Below are 12,869 nucleotides of genomic sequence, written 5' to 3'. Positions count from 1 at the left end.
CGTTTTCCAACATTTTAAGATTGAATTAGATGATTTGGCTTTATCAAAGACATGACACACTTCCATGTCGATAATGCTCGAATCACCGCCAATCGGTACCAAGGCGATCCTTCATGGCCGTTGCAACAAGTTGGCCCCTACACGAAGCCTTTTAGACCATTTTCATAAGGAAAATTTCAACGTTTACACCCCACCTTGACCATACTTGTTTAGTTCTTGCACTGGACCAATTTACACAAGGAAACTCGTCTATTGTTTCATTCCTCGCTTTGGACGCCCACATAAACCTTACATTTAGTTTCCCTCAGGTCCAACAACTGCCACACGCCTCTAACGTTCCCCATCTACCCGTGGTTATCCCTTTAGGTTGAATTAAGGGAAGTAATTGACTTACACAAGATTAGTAATCTCTCAACAATGTTTTGGGCCTACTTTTCTTTTTAGTTCTTTATAACATTGTTTATACGGATCTTATTGCTTTCTTTGTTGTTTCTCATCATTCTAAGATTGACTTAGAAGATTAGGCTGGATCCAAAACCTGTCAATAAAAGAAAGGCCATGTGAATAATTCTGAAATCACTGCCAATCCGACCTAAGTTCTCCTTCTTGTGCATTGCGACAAGTCCGCCCCTAGCCCATGCCATTCACACCATTTCCTTATCCGTAATGTCATCGTTTGCACCCCACCTCTACCATACTAGTTCAGTTCTGGCATTGAACGAATTTACAACAAGAAACCGATCTTTTGTTTCATTCTTCGATTTGAAGCAAACATAAACCTTACAATTTAGTTTCCTCAACTTCAAGATGTGCCACATTCCCCTAAGGTTCCCCATCTGCCGCATCGTTAAGCATTTAGCTTGATTCAAAGGATGTAATCGAGTTGCACAAGATTTAGTCATCTCTCAACAATCTTTCGAGTTTAACCTCCTTTTTTGTTCTTCATAACCATTTTTTTCATTCTGATCATAATGATTTTCTTGTCGTTTCCAACATTCTAAGATTCAATTAGATGATTAGGATTTATCAAAGACATGACACACTTCCATGTCGATAATGCTCGAATCACCGCCAATCGGCACCAAGGCGATCCTTCCTGGCCGTTGCAACAAGTTGGCCCCTACCCGAAACCTTTTAGACCGTTTTTATCAAGAAAATTTCAACGTTTACACCCCCACCTTGACGATGCTTGTTTTGTTCTTGCACTGGACCAATTTACACAAGGAAACTCGTCTATTGTTTCATTCCTCGCTTTGGACGCCCACATAAACCTTACATTTAGTTTCCCTCAGGTCCAACAACTGCCACACGCCTCTAACGTTCCCCATCTACCCGTGGTTATCCCTTTAGGTTGAATTAAGGGAAGTAATTGACTTACACAAGATTTGTAATCTCTCAACAATGTTTTGGGCCTACTTTTCTTTTTAGTTCTTTATAACATTTTTTATACGGATCTTATTACTTTCTTTGTTGTTTCTCATCATTCTAAATTTGACTTAGAAGCTTCGGCTGGATCCAAAACCTACCAATAAAAGAAAGGCCATGTGAATAATGCTGAAATCACCGCCAATCCGACCTAAGTTCTCCTTCTTGTGCATTGCAACAAGTCCACCCCTAGCCCATGCCATTCCCACCATTTCCTCATCCGTAATGTCATCGTTTGCACCCCACCTCTACCATACTAGTTCAGTTCTGGCATTGAACGAATTTACAACAAGAAACCAATCTTTTGTTTCATTCTTCCATTTGAAGCAAACATAAACCTTACAATTTAGTTTCCTCAACTTCAAGAAGTGCCACATTCCCCTAAGGTTCCCCATATACCGCATTGTTAAGCTTTTTGCTTGATTCAAAGGATGTAATCGAGTTGCACAAGATTTAGTCATCTCTCAGCATTGTTTCGAGTTTAACCTCCTTTTTTGTTCTTCGTAACCATTTCCTTCATTTTGATCATATTGATTTTCTTGTCGTTTTCCAACATTTTAAGATTGAATTAGATGATTTGGCTTTATCAAAGACATGACACACTTCCATGTCGATAATGCTCGAATCACCGCCAATCGGTACCAAGGCGATCCTTCATGGCCGTTGCAACAAGTTGGCCCCTACACGAAGCCTTTTAGACCATTTTCATAAGGAAAATTTCAACGTTTACACCCCACCTTGACCATACTTGTTTAGTTCTTGCACTGGACCAATTTACACAAGGAAACTCGTCTATTGTTTCATTCCTCGCTTTGGACGCCCACATAAACCTTACATTTAGTTTCCCTCAGGTCCAACAACTGCCACACGCCTCTAACGTTCCCCATCTACCCGTGGTTATCCCTTTAGGTTGAATTAAGGGAAGTAATTGACTTACACAAGATTAGTAATCTCTCAACAATGTTTTGGGCCTACTTTTCTTTTTAGTTCTTTATAACATTGTTTATACGGATCTTATTGCTTTCTTTGTTGTTTCTCATCATTCTAAGATTGACTTAGAAGATTAGGCTGGATCCAAAACCTGTCAATAAAAGAAAGGCCATGTGAATAATTCTGAAATCACCGCCAATCCGACCTAAGTTCTCCTTCTTGTGCATTGCGACAAGTCCGCCCCTAGCCCATGCCATTCACACCATTTCCTTATCCGTAATGTCATCGTTTGCACCCCACCTCTACCATACTAGTTCAGTTCTGGCATTGAACGAATTTACAACAAGAAACCGATCTTTTGTTTCATTCTTCGATTTGAAGCAAACATAAACCTTACAATTTAGTTTCCTCAACTTCAAGATGTGCCACATTCCCCTAAGGTTCCCCATCTGCCACATCGTTAAGCATTTAGCTTGATTCAAAGGATGTAATCGAGTTGCACAAGATTTAGTCATCTCTCAACAATCTTTCGAGTTTAACCTCCTTTTTTGTTCTTCATAACCATTTTTTTCATTCTGATCATAATGATTTTCTTGTCGTTTCCAACATTCTAAGATTCAATTAGATGATTAGGATTTATCAAAGACATGACACACTTCCATGTCGATAATGCTCGAATCACCGCCAATCGGCACCAAGGCGATCCTTCCTGGCCGTTGCAACAAGTTGGCCCCTACCCGAAGCCTTTTAGACCGTTTTTATCAAGAAAATTTCAACGTTTACACCCCCACCTTGACCATACTTGTTTAGTTCTTGCACTGGACCAATTTACACAAGGAAACTCGTGTATTGTTTCATTCCTCGCTTTGGACGCCCACATAAACCTTACATTTAGTTTCCCTCAGGTCCAACAACTGCCACACGCCTCTAACGTTCCCCATCTACCCGTGGTTATCCCTTTAGGTTGAATTAAGGGAAGTAATTGACTTACACAAGATTAGTAATCTCTCAACAATGTTTTGGGCCTACTTTTCTTTTTAGTTCTTTATAACATTGTTTATACGGATCTTATTGCTTTCTTTGTTGTTTCTCATCATTCTAAGATTGACTTAGAAGATTAGGCTAGATCCAAAACCTGTCAATAAAAGAAAGGCCATGTGAATAATTCTGAAATCACCGCCAATCCGACCTAAGTTCTCCTTCTTGTGCATTGCGACAAGTCCGCCCCTAGCCCATGCCATTCACACCATTTCCTTATCCGTAATGTCATCGTTTGCACTCCACCTCTACCATACTAGTTCAGTTCTGGCATTGAACGAATTTACAACAAGAAACCGATCTTTTGTTTCATTCTTCGATTTGAAGCAAACATAAACCTTACAATTTAGTTTCCTCAACTTCAAGATGTGCCACATTCCCCTAAGGTTCCCCATCTGCCGCATCGTTAAGCATTTAGCTTGATTCAAAGGATGTAATCGAGTTGCACAAGATTTAGTCATCTCTCTACAATCTTTCGAGTTTAACCTCCTTTTTTGTTCTTCATAACCATTTTTTTCATTCTGATCATAATGATTTTCTTGTCGTTTCCAACATTCTAAGATTCAATTAGATGATTAGGATTTATCAAAGACATGACACACTTCCATGTCGATAATGCTCGAATCACCGCCAATCGGCACCAAGGCGATCCTTCCTGGCCGTTGCAACAAGTTGGCCCCTACCCGAAGCCTTTTAGACCGTTTTTATCAAGAAAATTTCAACGTTTACACCCCCACCTTGACCATACTTGTTTAGTTCTTGCACTGGACCAATTTACACAAGGAAACTCGTCTATTGTTTCATTCCTCGCTTTGGACGCCCACATAAACCTTACATTTAGTTTCCCTCAGGTCCAACAACTGCCACACGCCTCTAACGTTCCCCATCTACCCGTGGTTATCCCTTTAGGTTGAATTAAGGGAAGTAATTGACTTACACAAGATTTGTAATCTCTCAACAATGTTTTGGGCCTACTTTTCTTTTTAGTTCTTTATAACATTTTTTATACGGATCTTATTACTTTCTTTGTTGTTTCTCATCATTCTAAATTTGACTTAGAAGCTTCGGCTGGATCCAAAGCCTACCAATAAAAGAAAGGCCATGTGAATAATGCTGAAATCACCGCCAATCCGACCTAAGTTCTCCTTCTTGTGCATTGCAACAAGTCCACCCCTAGCCCATGCCATTCCCACCATTTCCTCATCCGTAATGTCATCGTTTGCACCCCACCTCTACCATACTAGTTCAGTTCTGGCATTGAACGAATTTACAACAAGAAACCAATCTTTTGTTTCATTCTTCCATTTGAAGCAAACATAAACCTTACAATTTAGTTTCCTCAACTTCAAGAAGTGCCACATTCCCCTAAGGTTCCCCATATACCGCATTGTTAAGCTTTTTGCTTGATTCAAAGGATGTAATCGAGTTGCACAAGATTTAGTCATCTCTCAGCATTGTTTCGAGTTTAACCTCCTTTTTTGTTCTTCGTAACCATTTCCTTCATTTTGATCATATTGATTTTCTTGTCGTTTTCCAACATTTTAAGATTGAATTAGATGATTTGGCTTTATCAAAGACATGACACACTTCCATGTCGATAATGCTCGAATCACCGCCAATCGGTACCAAGGCGATCCTTCATGGCCGTTGCAACAAGTTGGCCCCTACACGAAGCCTTTTAGACCATTTTCATAAGGAAAATTTCAACGTTTACACCCCACCTTGACCATACTTGTTTAGTTCTTGCACTGGACCAATTTACACAAGGAAACTCGTCTATTGTTTCATTCCTCGCTTTGGACGCCCACATAAACCTTACATTTAGTTTCCCTCAGGTCCAACAACTGCCACACGCCTCTAACGTTCCCCATCTACCCGTGGTTATCCCTTTAGGTTGAATTAAGGGAAGTAATTGACTTACACAAGATTAGTAATCTCTCAACAATGTTTTGGGCCTACTTTTCTTTTTAGTTCTTTATAACATTGTTTATACGGATCTTATTGCTTTCTTTGTTGTTTCTCATCATTCTAAGATTGACTTAGAAGATTAGGCTGGATCCAAAACCTGTCAATAAAAGAAAGGCCATGTGAATAATTCTGAAATCACTGCCAATCCGACCTAAGTTCTCCTTCTTGTGCATTGCGACAAGTCCGCCCCTAGCCCATGCCATTCACACCATTTCCTTATCCGTAATGTCATCGTTTGCACCCCACCTCTACCATACTAGTTCAGTTCTGGCATTGAACGAATTTACAACAAGAAACCGATCTTTTGTTTCATTCTTCGATTTGAAGCAAACATAAACCTTACAATTTAGTTTCCTCAACTTCAAGATGTGCCACATTCCCCTAAGGTTCCCCATCTGCCACATCGTTAAGCATTTAGCTTGATTCAAAGGATGTAATCGAGTTGCACAAGATTTAGTCATCTCTCAACAATCTTTCGAGTTTAACCTCCTTTTTTGTTCTTCATAACCATTTTTTTCATTCTGATCATAATGATTTTCTTGTCGTTTCCAACATTCTAAGATTCAATTAGATGATTAGGATTTATCAAAGACATGACACACTTCCATGTCGATAATGCTCGAATCACCGCCAATCGGCACCAAGGCGATCCTTCCTGGCCGTTGCAACAAGTTGGCCCCTACCCGAAGCCTTTTAGACCGTTTTTATCAAGAAAATTTCAACGTTTACACCCCCACCTTGACCATACTTGTTTAGTTCTTGCACTGGACCAATTTACACAAGGAAACTCGTGTATTGTTTCATTCCTCGCTTTGGACGCCCACATAAACCTTACATTTAGTTTCCCTCAGGTCCAACAACTGCCACACGCCTCTAACGTTCCCCATCTACCCGTGGTTATCCCTTTAGGTTGAATTAAGGGAAGTAATTGACTTACACAAGATTAGTAATCTCTCAACAATGTTTTGGGCCTACTTTTCTTTTTAGTTCTTTATAACATTGTTTATACGGATCTTATTGCTTTCTTTGTTGTTTCTCATCATTCTAAGATTGACTTAGAAGATTAGGCTAGATCCAAAACCTGTCAATAAAAGAAAGGCCATGTGAATAATTCTGAAATCACCGCCAATCCGACCTAAGTTCTCCTTCTTGTGCATTGCGACAAGTCCGCCCCTAGCCCATGCCGTTCACACCATTTCCTTATCCGTAATGTCATCGTTTGCACCCCACCTCTACCATACTAGTTCAGTTCTGGCATTGAACGAATTTACAACAAGAAACCGATCTTTTGTTTCATTCTTCGATTTGAAGCAAACATAAACCTTACAATTTAGTTTCCTCAACTTCAAGATGTGCCACATTCCCCTAAGGTTCCCCATCTGCCGCATCGTTAAGCATTTAGCTTGATTCAAAGGATGTAATCGAGTTGCACAAGATTTAGTCATCTCTCTACAATCTTTCGAGTTTAACCTCCTTTTTTGTTCTTCATAACCATTTTTTTCATTCTGATCATAATGATTTTCTTGTCGTTTCCAACATTCTAAGATTCAATTAGATGATTAGGATTTATCAAAGACATGACACACTTCCATGTCGATAATGCTCGAATCACCGCCAATCGGCACCAAGGCGATCCTTCCTGGCCGTTGCAACAAGTTGGCCCCTACCCGAAGCCTTTTAGACCGTTTTTATCAAGAAAATTTCAACGTTTACACCCCCACCTTGACCATACTTGTTTAGTTCTTGCACTGGACCAATTTACACAAGGAAACTCGTCTATTGTTTCATTCCTCGCTTTGGACGCCCACATAAACCTTACATTTAGTTTCCCTCAGGTCCAACAACTGCCACACGCCTCTAACGTTCCCCATCTACCCGTGGTTATCCCTTTAGGTTGAATTAAGGGAAGTAATTGACTTACACAAGATTTGTAATCTCTCAACAATGTTTTGGGCCTACTTTTCTTTTTAGTTCTTTATAACATTTTTTATACGGATCTTATTACTTTCTTTGTTGTTTCTCATCATTCTAAATTTGACTTAGAAGCTTCGGCTGGATCCAAAGCCTACCAATAAAAGAAAGGCCATGTGAATAATGCTGAAATCACCGCCAATCCGACCTAAGTTCTCCTTCTTGTGCATTGCAACAAGTCCACCCCTAGCCCATGCCATTCCCACCATTTCCTCATCCGTAATGTCATCGTTTGCACCCCACCTCTACCATACTAGTTCAGTTCTGGCATTGAACGAATTTACAACAAGAAACCAATCTTTTGTTTCATTCTTCCATTTGAAGCAAACATAAACCTTACAATTTAGTTTCCTCAACTTCAAGAAGTGCCACATTCCCCTAAGGTTCCCCATATACCGCATTGTTAAGCTTTTTGCTTGATTCAAAGGATGTAATCGAGTTGCACAAGATTTAGTCATCTCTCAGCATTGTTTCGAGTTTAACCTCCTTTTTTGTTCTTCGTAACCATTTCCTTCATTTTGATCATATTGATTTTCTTGTCGTTTTCCAACATTTTAAGATTGAATTAGATGATTTGGCTTTATCAAAGACATGACACACTTCCATGTCGATAATGCTCGAATCACCGCCAATCGGTACCAAGGCGATCCTTCATGGCCGTTGCAACAAGTTGGCCCCTGCACGAAGCCTTTTAGACCATTTTCATAAGGAAAATTTCAACGTTTACACCCCACCTTGACCATACTTGTTTAGTTCTTGCACTGGACCAATTTACACAAGGAAACTCGTCTATTGTTTCATTCCTCGCTTTGGACGCCCACATAAACCTTACATTTAGTTTCCCTCAGGTCCAACAACTGCCACACGCCTCTAACGTTCCCCATCTACCCGTGGTTATCCCTTTAGGTTGAATTAAGGGAAGTAATTGACTTACACAAGATTAGTAATCTCTCAACAATGTTTTGGGCCTACTTTTCTTTTTAGTTCTTTATAACATTGTTTATACGGATCTTATTGCTTTCTTTGTTGTTTCTCATCATTCTAAGATTGACTTAGAAGATTAGGCTGGATCCAAAACCTGTCAATAAAAGAAAGGCCATGTGAATAATTCTGAAATCACTGCCAATCCGACCTAAGTTCTCCTTCTTGTGCATTGCGACAAGTCCGCCCCTAGCCCATGCCATTCACACCATTTCCTTATCCGTAATGTCATCGTTTGCACCCCACCTCTACCATACTAGTTCAGTTCTGGCATTGAACGAATTTACAACAAGAAACCGATCTTTTGTTTCATTCTTCGATTTGAAGCAAACATAAACCTTACAATTTAGTTTCCTCAACTTCAAGATGTGCCACATTCCCCTAAGGTTCCCCATCTGCCGCATCGTTAAGCATTTAGCTTGATTCAAAGGATGTAATCGAGTTGCACAAGATTTAGTCATCTCTCAACAATCTTTCGAGTTTAACCTCCTTTTTTGTTCTTCATAACCATTTTTTTCATTCTGATCATAATGATTTTCTTGTCGTTTCCAACATTCTAAGATTCAATTAGATGATTAGGATTTATCAAAGACATGACACACTTCCATGTCGATAATGCTCGAATCACCGCCAATCGGCACCAAGGCGATCCTTCCTGGCCGTTGCAACAAGTTGGCCCCTACCCGAAGCCTTTTAGACCGTTTTTATCAAGAAAATTTCAACGTTTACACCCCCACCTTGACGATGCTTGTTTAGTTCTTGCACTGGACCAATTTACACAAGGAAACTCGTCTATTGTTTCATTCCTCGCTTTGGACGCCCACATAAACCTTACATTTAGTTTCCCTCAGGTCCAACAACTGCCACACGCCTCTAACGTTCCCCATCTACCCGTGGTTATCCCTTTAGGTTGAATTAAGGGAAGTAATTGACTTACACAAGATTTGTAATCTCTCAACAATGTTTTGGGCCTACTTTTCTTTTTAGTTCTTTATAACATTGTTTATACGGATCTTATTGCTTTCTTTGTTGTTTCTCATCATTCTAAGATTGACTTAGAAGATTAGGCTAGATCCAAAACCTGTCAATAAAAGAAAGGCCATGTGAATAATTCTGAAATCACCGCCAATCCGACCTAAGTTCTCCTTCTTGTGCATTGCGACAAGTCCGCCCCTAGCCCATGCCATTCACACCATTTCCTTATCCGTAATGTCATCGTTTGCACCCCACCTCTACCATACTAGTTCAGTTCTGGCATTGAACGAATTTACAACAAGAAACCGATCTTTTGTTTCATTCTTCGATTTGAAGCAAACATAAACCTTACAATTTAGTTTCCTCAACTTCAAGATGTGCCACATTCCCCTAAGGTTCCCCATCTGCCGCATCGTTAAGCATTTAGCTTGATTCAAAGGATGTAATCGAGTTGCACAAGATTTAGTCATCTCTCTACAATCTTTCGAGTTTAACCTCCTTTTTTGTTCTTCATAACCATTTTTTTCATTCTGATCATAATGATTTTCTTGTCGTTTCCAACATTCTAAGATTCAATTAGATGATTAGGATTTATCAAAGACATGACACACTTCCATGTCGATAATGCTCGAATCACCGCCAATCGGCACCAAGGCGATCCTTCCTGGCCGTTGCAACAAGTTGGCCCCTACCCGAAGCCTTTTAGACCGTTTTTATCAAGAAAATTTCAACGTTTACACCCCACCTTGACCATACTTGTTTAGTTCTTGCACTGGACCAATTTACACAAGGAAACTCGTCTATTGTTTCATTCCTCGCTTTGGACGCCCACATAAACCTTACATTTAGTTTCCCTCAGGTCCAACAACTGCCACACGCCTCTAACGTTCCCCATCTACCCGTGGTTATCCCTTTAGGTTGAATTAAGGGAAGTAATTGACTTACACAAGATTAGTAATCTCTCAACAATGTTTTGGGCCTACTTTTCTTTTTAGTTCTTTATAACATTGTTTATACGGATCTTATTGCTTTCTTTGTTGTTTCTCATCATTCTAAGATTGACTTAGAAGATTAGGCTGGATCCAAAACCTGTCAATAAAAGAAAGGCCATGTGAATAATTCTGAAATCACTGCCAATCCGACCTAAGTTCTCCTTCTTGTGCATTGCGACAAGTCCGCCCCTAGCCCATGCCATTCACACCATTTCCTTATCCGTAATGTCATCGTTTGCACCCCACCTCTACCATACTAGTTCAGTTCTGGCATTGAACGAATTTACAACAAGAAACCGATCTTTTGTTTCATTCTTCGATTTGAAGCAAACATAAACCTTACAATTTAGTTTCCTCAACTTCAAGATGTGCCACATTCCCCTAAGGTTCCCCATCTGCCGCATCGTTAAGCATTTAGCTTGATTCAAAGGATGTAATCGAGTTGCACAAGATTTAGTCATCTCTCAACAATCTTTCGAGTTTAACCTCCTTTTTTGTTCTTCATAACCATTTCCTTCATTCTGATCATAATGATTTTCTTGTCGTTCCCAACATTCTAAGATTCAATTAGATGATTAGGATTTATCAAAGACATGACACACTTCCATGTCGATAATGCTCGAATCACCGCCAATCGGCACCAAGGCGATCCTTCCTGGCCGTTGCAACAAGTTGGCCCCTACCCGAAGCCTTTTAGACCGTTTTTATCAAGAAAATTTCAACGTTTACACCCCCACCTTGACGATGCTTGTTTAGTTCTTGCACTGGACCAATTTACACAAGGAAACTCGTCTATTGTTTCATTCCTCGCTTTGGACGCCCACATAAACCTTACATTTAGTTTCCCTCAGGTCCAACAACTGCCACACGCCTCTAACGTTCCCCATCTACCCGTGGTTATCCCTTTAGGTTGAATTAAGGGAAGTAATTGACTTACACAAGATTTGTAATCTCTCAACAATGTTTTGGGCCTACTTTTCTTTTTAGTTCTTTATAACATTGTTTATACGGATCTTATTGCTTTCTTTGTTGTTTCTCATCATTCTAAGATTGACTTAGAAGATTAGGCTAGATCCAAAACCTGTCAATAAAAGAAAGGCCATGTGAATAATTCTGAAATCACCGCCAATCCGACCTAAGTTCTCCTTCTTGTGCATTGCGACAAGTCCGCCCCTAGCCCATGCCATTCACACCATTTCCTTATCCGTAATGTCATCGTTTGCACCCCACCTCTACCATACTAGTTCAGTTCTGGCATTGAACGAATTTACAACAAGAAACCGATCTTTTGTTTCATTCTTCGATTTGAAGCAAACATAAACCTTACAATTTAGTTTCCTCAACTTCAAGATGTGCCACATTCCCCTAAGGTTCCCCATCTGCCGCATCGTTAAGCATTTAGCTTGATTCAAAGGATGTAATCGAGTTGCACAAGATTTAGTCATCTCTCTACAATCTTTCGAGTTTAACCTCCTTTTTTGTTCTTCATAACCATTTTTTTCATTCTGATCATAATGATTTTCTTGTCGTTTCCAACATTCTAAGATTCAATTAGATGATTAGGATTTATCAAAGACATGACACACTTCCACGTCGATAATGCTCGAATCACCGCCAATCGGCACCAAGGCGATCCTTCCTGGCCGTTGCAACAAGTTGGCCCCTACCCGAAGCCTTTTAGACCGTTTTTATCAAGAAAATTTCAACGTTTACACCCCACCTTGACCATACTTGTTTAGTTCTTGCACTGGACCAATTTACACAAGGAAACTCGTCTATTGTTTCATTCCTCGCTTTGGACGCCCACATAAACCTTACATTTAGTTTCCCTCAGGTCCAACAACTGCCACACGCCTCTAACGTTCCCCATCTACCCGTGGTTATCCCTTTAGGTTGAATTAAGGGAAGTAATTGACTTACACAAGATTAGTAATCTCTCAACAATGTTTTGGGCCTACTTTTCTTTTTAGTTCTTTATAACATTGTTTATACGGATCTTATTGCTTTCTTTGTTGTTTCTCATCATTCTAAGATTGACTTAGAAGATTAGGCTGGATCCAAAACCTGTCAATAAAAGAAAGGCCATGTGAATAATTCTGAAATCACTGCCAATCCGACCTAAGTTCTCCTTCTTGTGCATTGCGACAAGTCCGCCCCTAGCCCATGCCATTCACACCATTTCCTTATCCGTAATGTCATCGTTTGCACCCCACCTCTACCATACTAGTTCAGTTCTGGCATTGAACGAATTTACAACAAGAAACCGATCTTTTGTTTCATTCTTCGATTTGAAGCAAACATAAACCTTACAATTTAGTTTCCTCAACTTCAAGAAGTGCCACATTCCCCTAAGGTTCCCCATATACCGCATTGTTAAGCTTTTTGCTTGATTCAAAGGATGTAATCGAGTTGCACAAGATTTAGTCATCTCTCAGCATTGTTTCGAGTTTAACCTCCTTTTTTGTTCTTCGTAACCATTTCCTTCATTTTGATCATATTGATTTTCTTGTCGTTTTCCAACATTTTAAGATTGAATTAGATGATTTGGCTTTATCAAAGACATGACACACTTCCATGTCGATAATGCTC

This window comes from Carya illinoinensis, chromosome 7, assembly GCF_018687715.1.
Source record: "Carya illinoinensis cultivar Pawnee chromosome 7, C.illinoinensisPawnee_v1, whole genome shotgun sequence".
Lineage (NCBI taxonomy): Eukaryota > Viridiplantae > Streptophyta > Magnoliopsida > Fagales > Juglandaceae > Carya > Carya illinoinensis.
Note: the sequence above shows the minus strand (reverse complement) of the source record.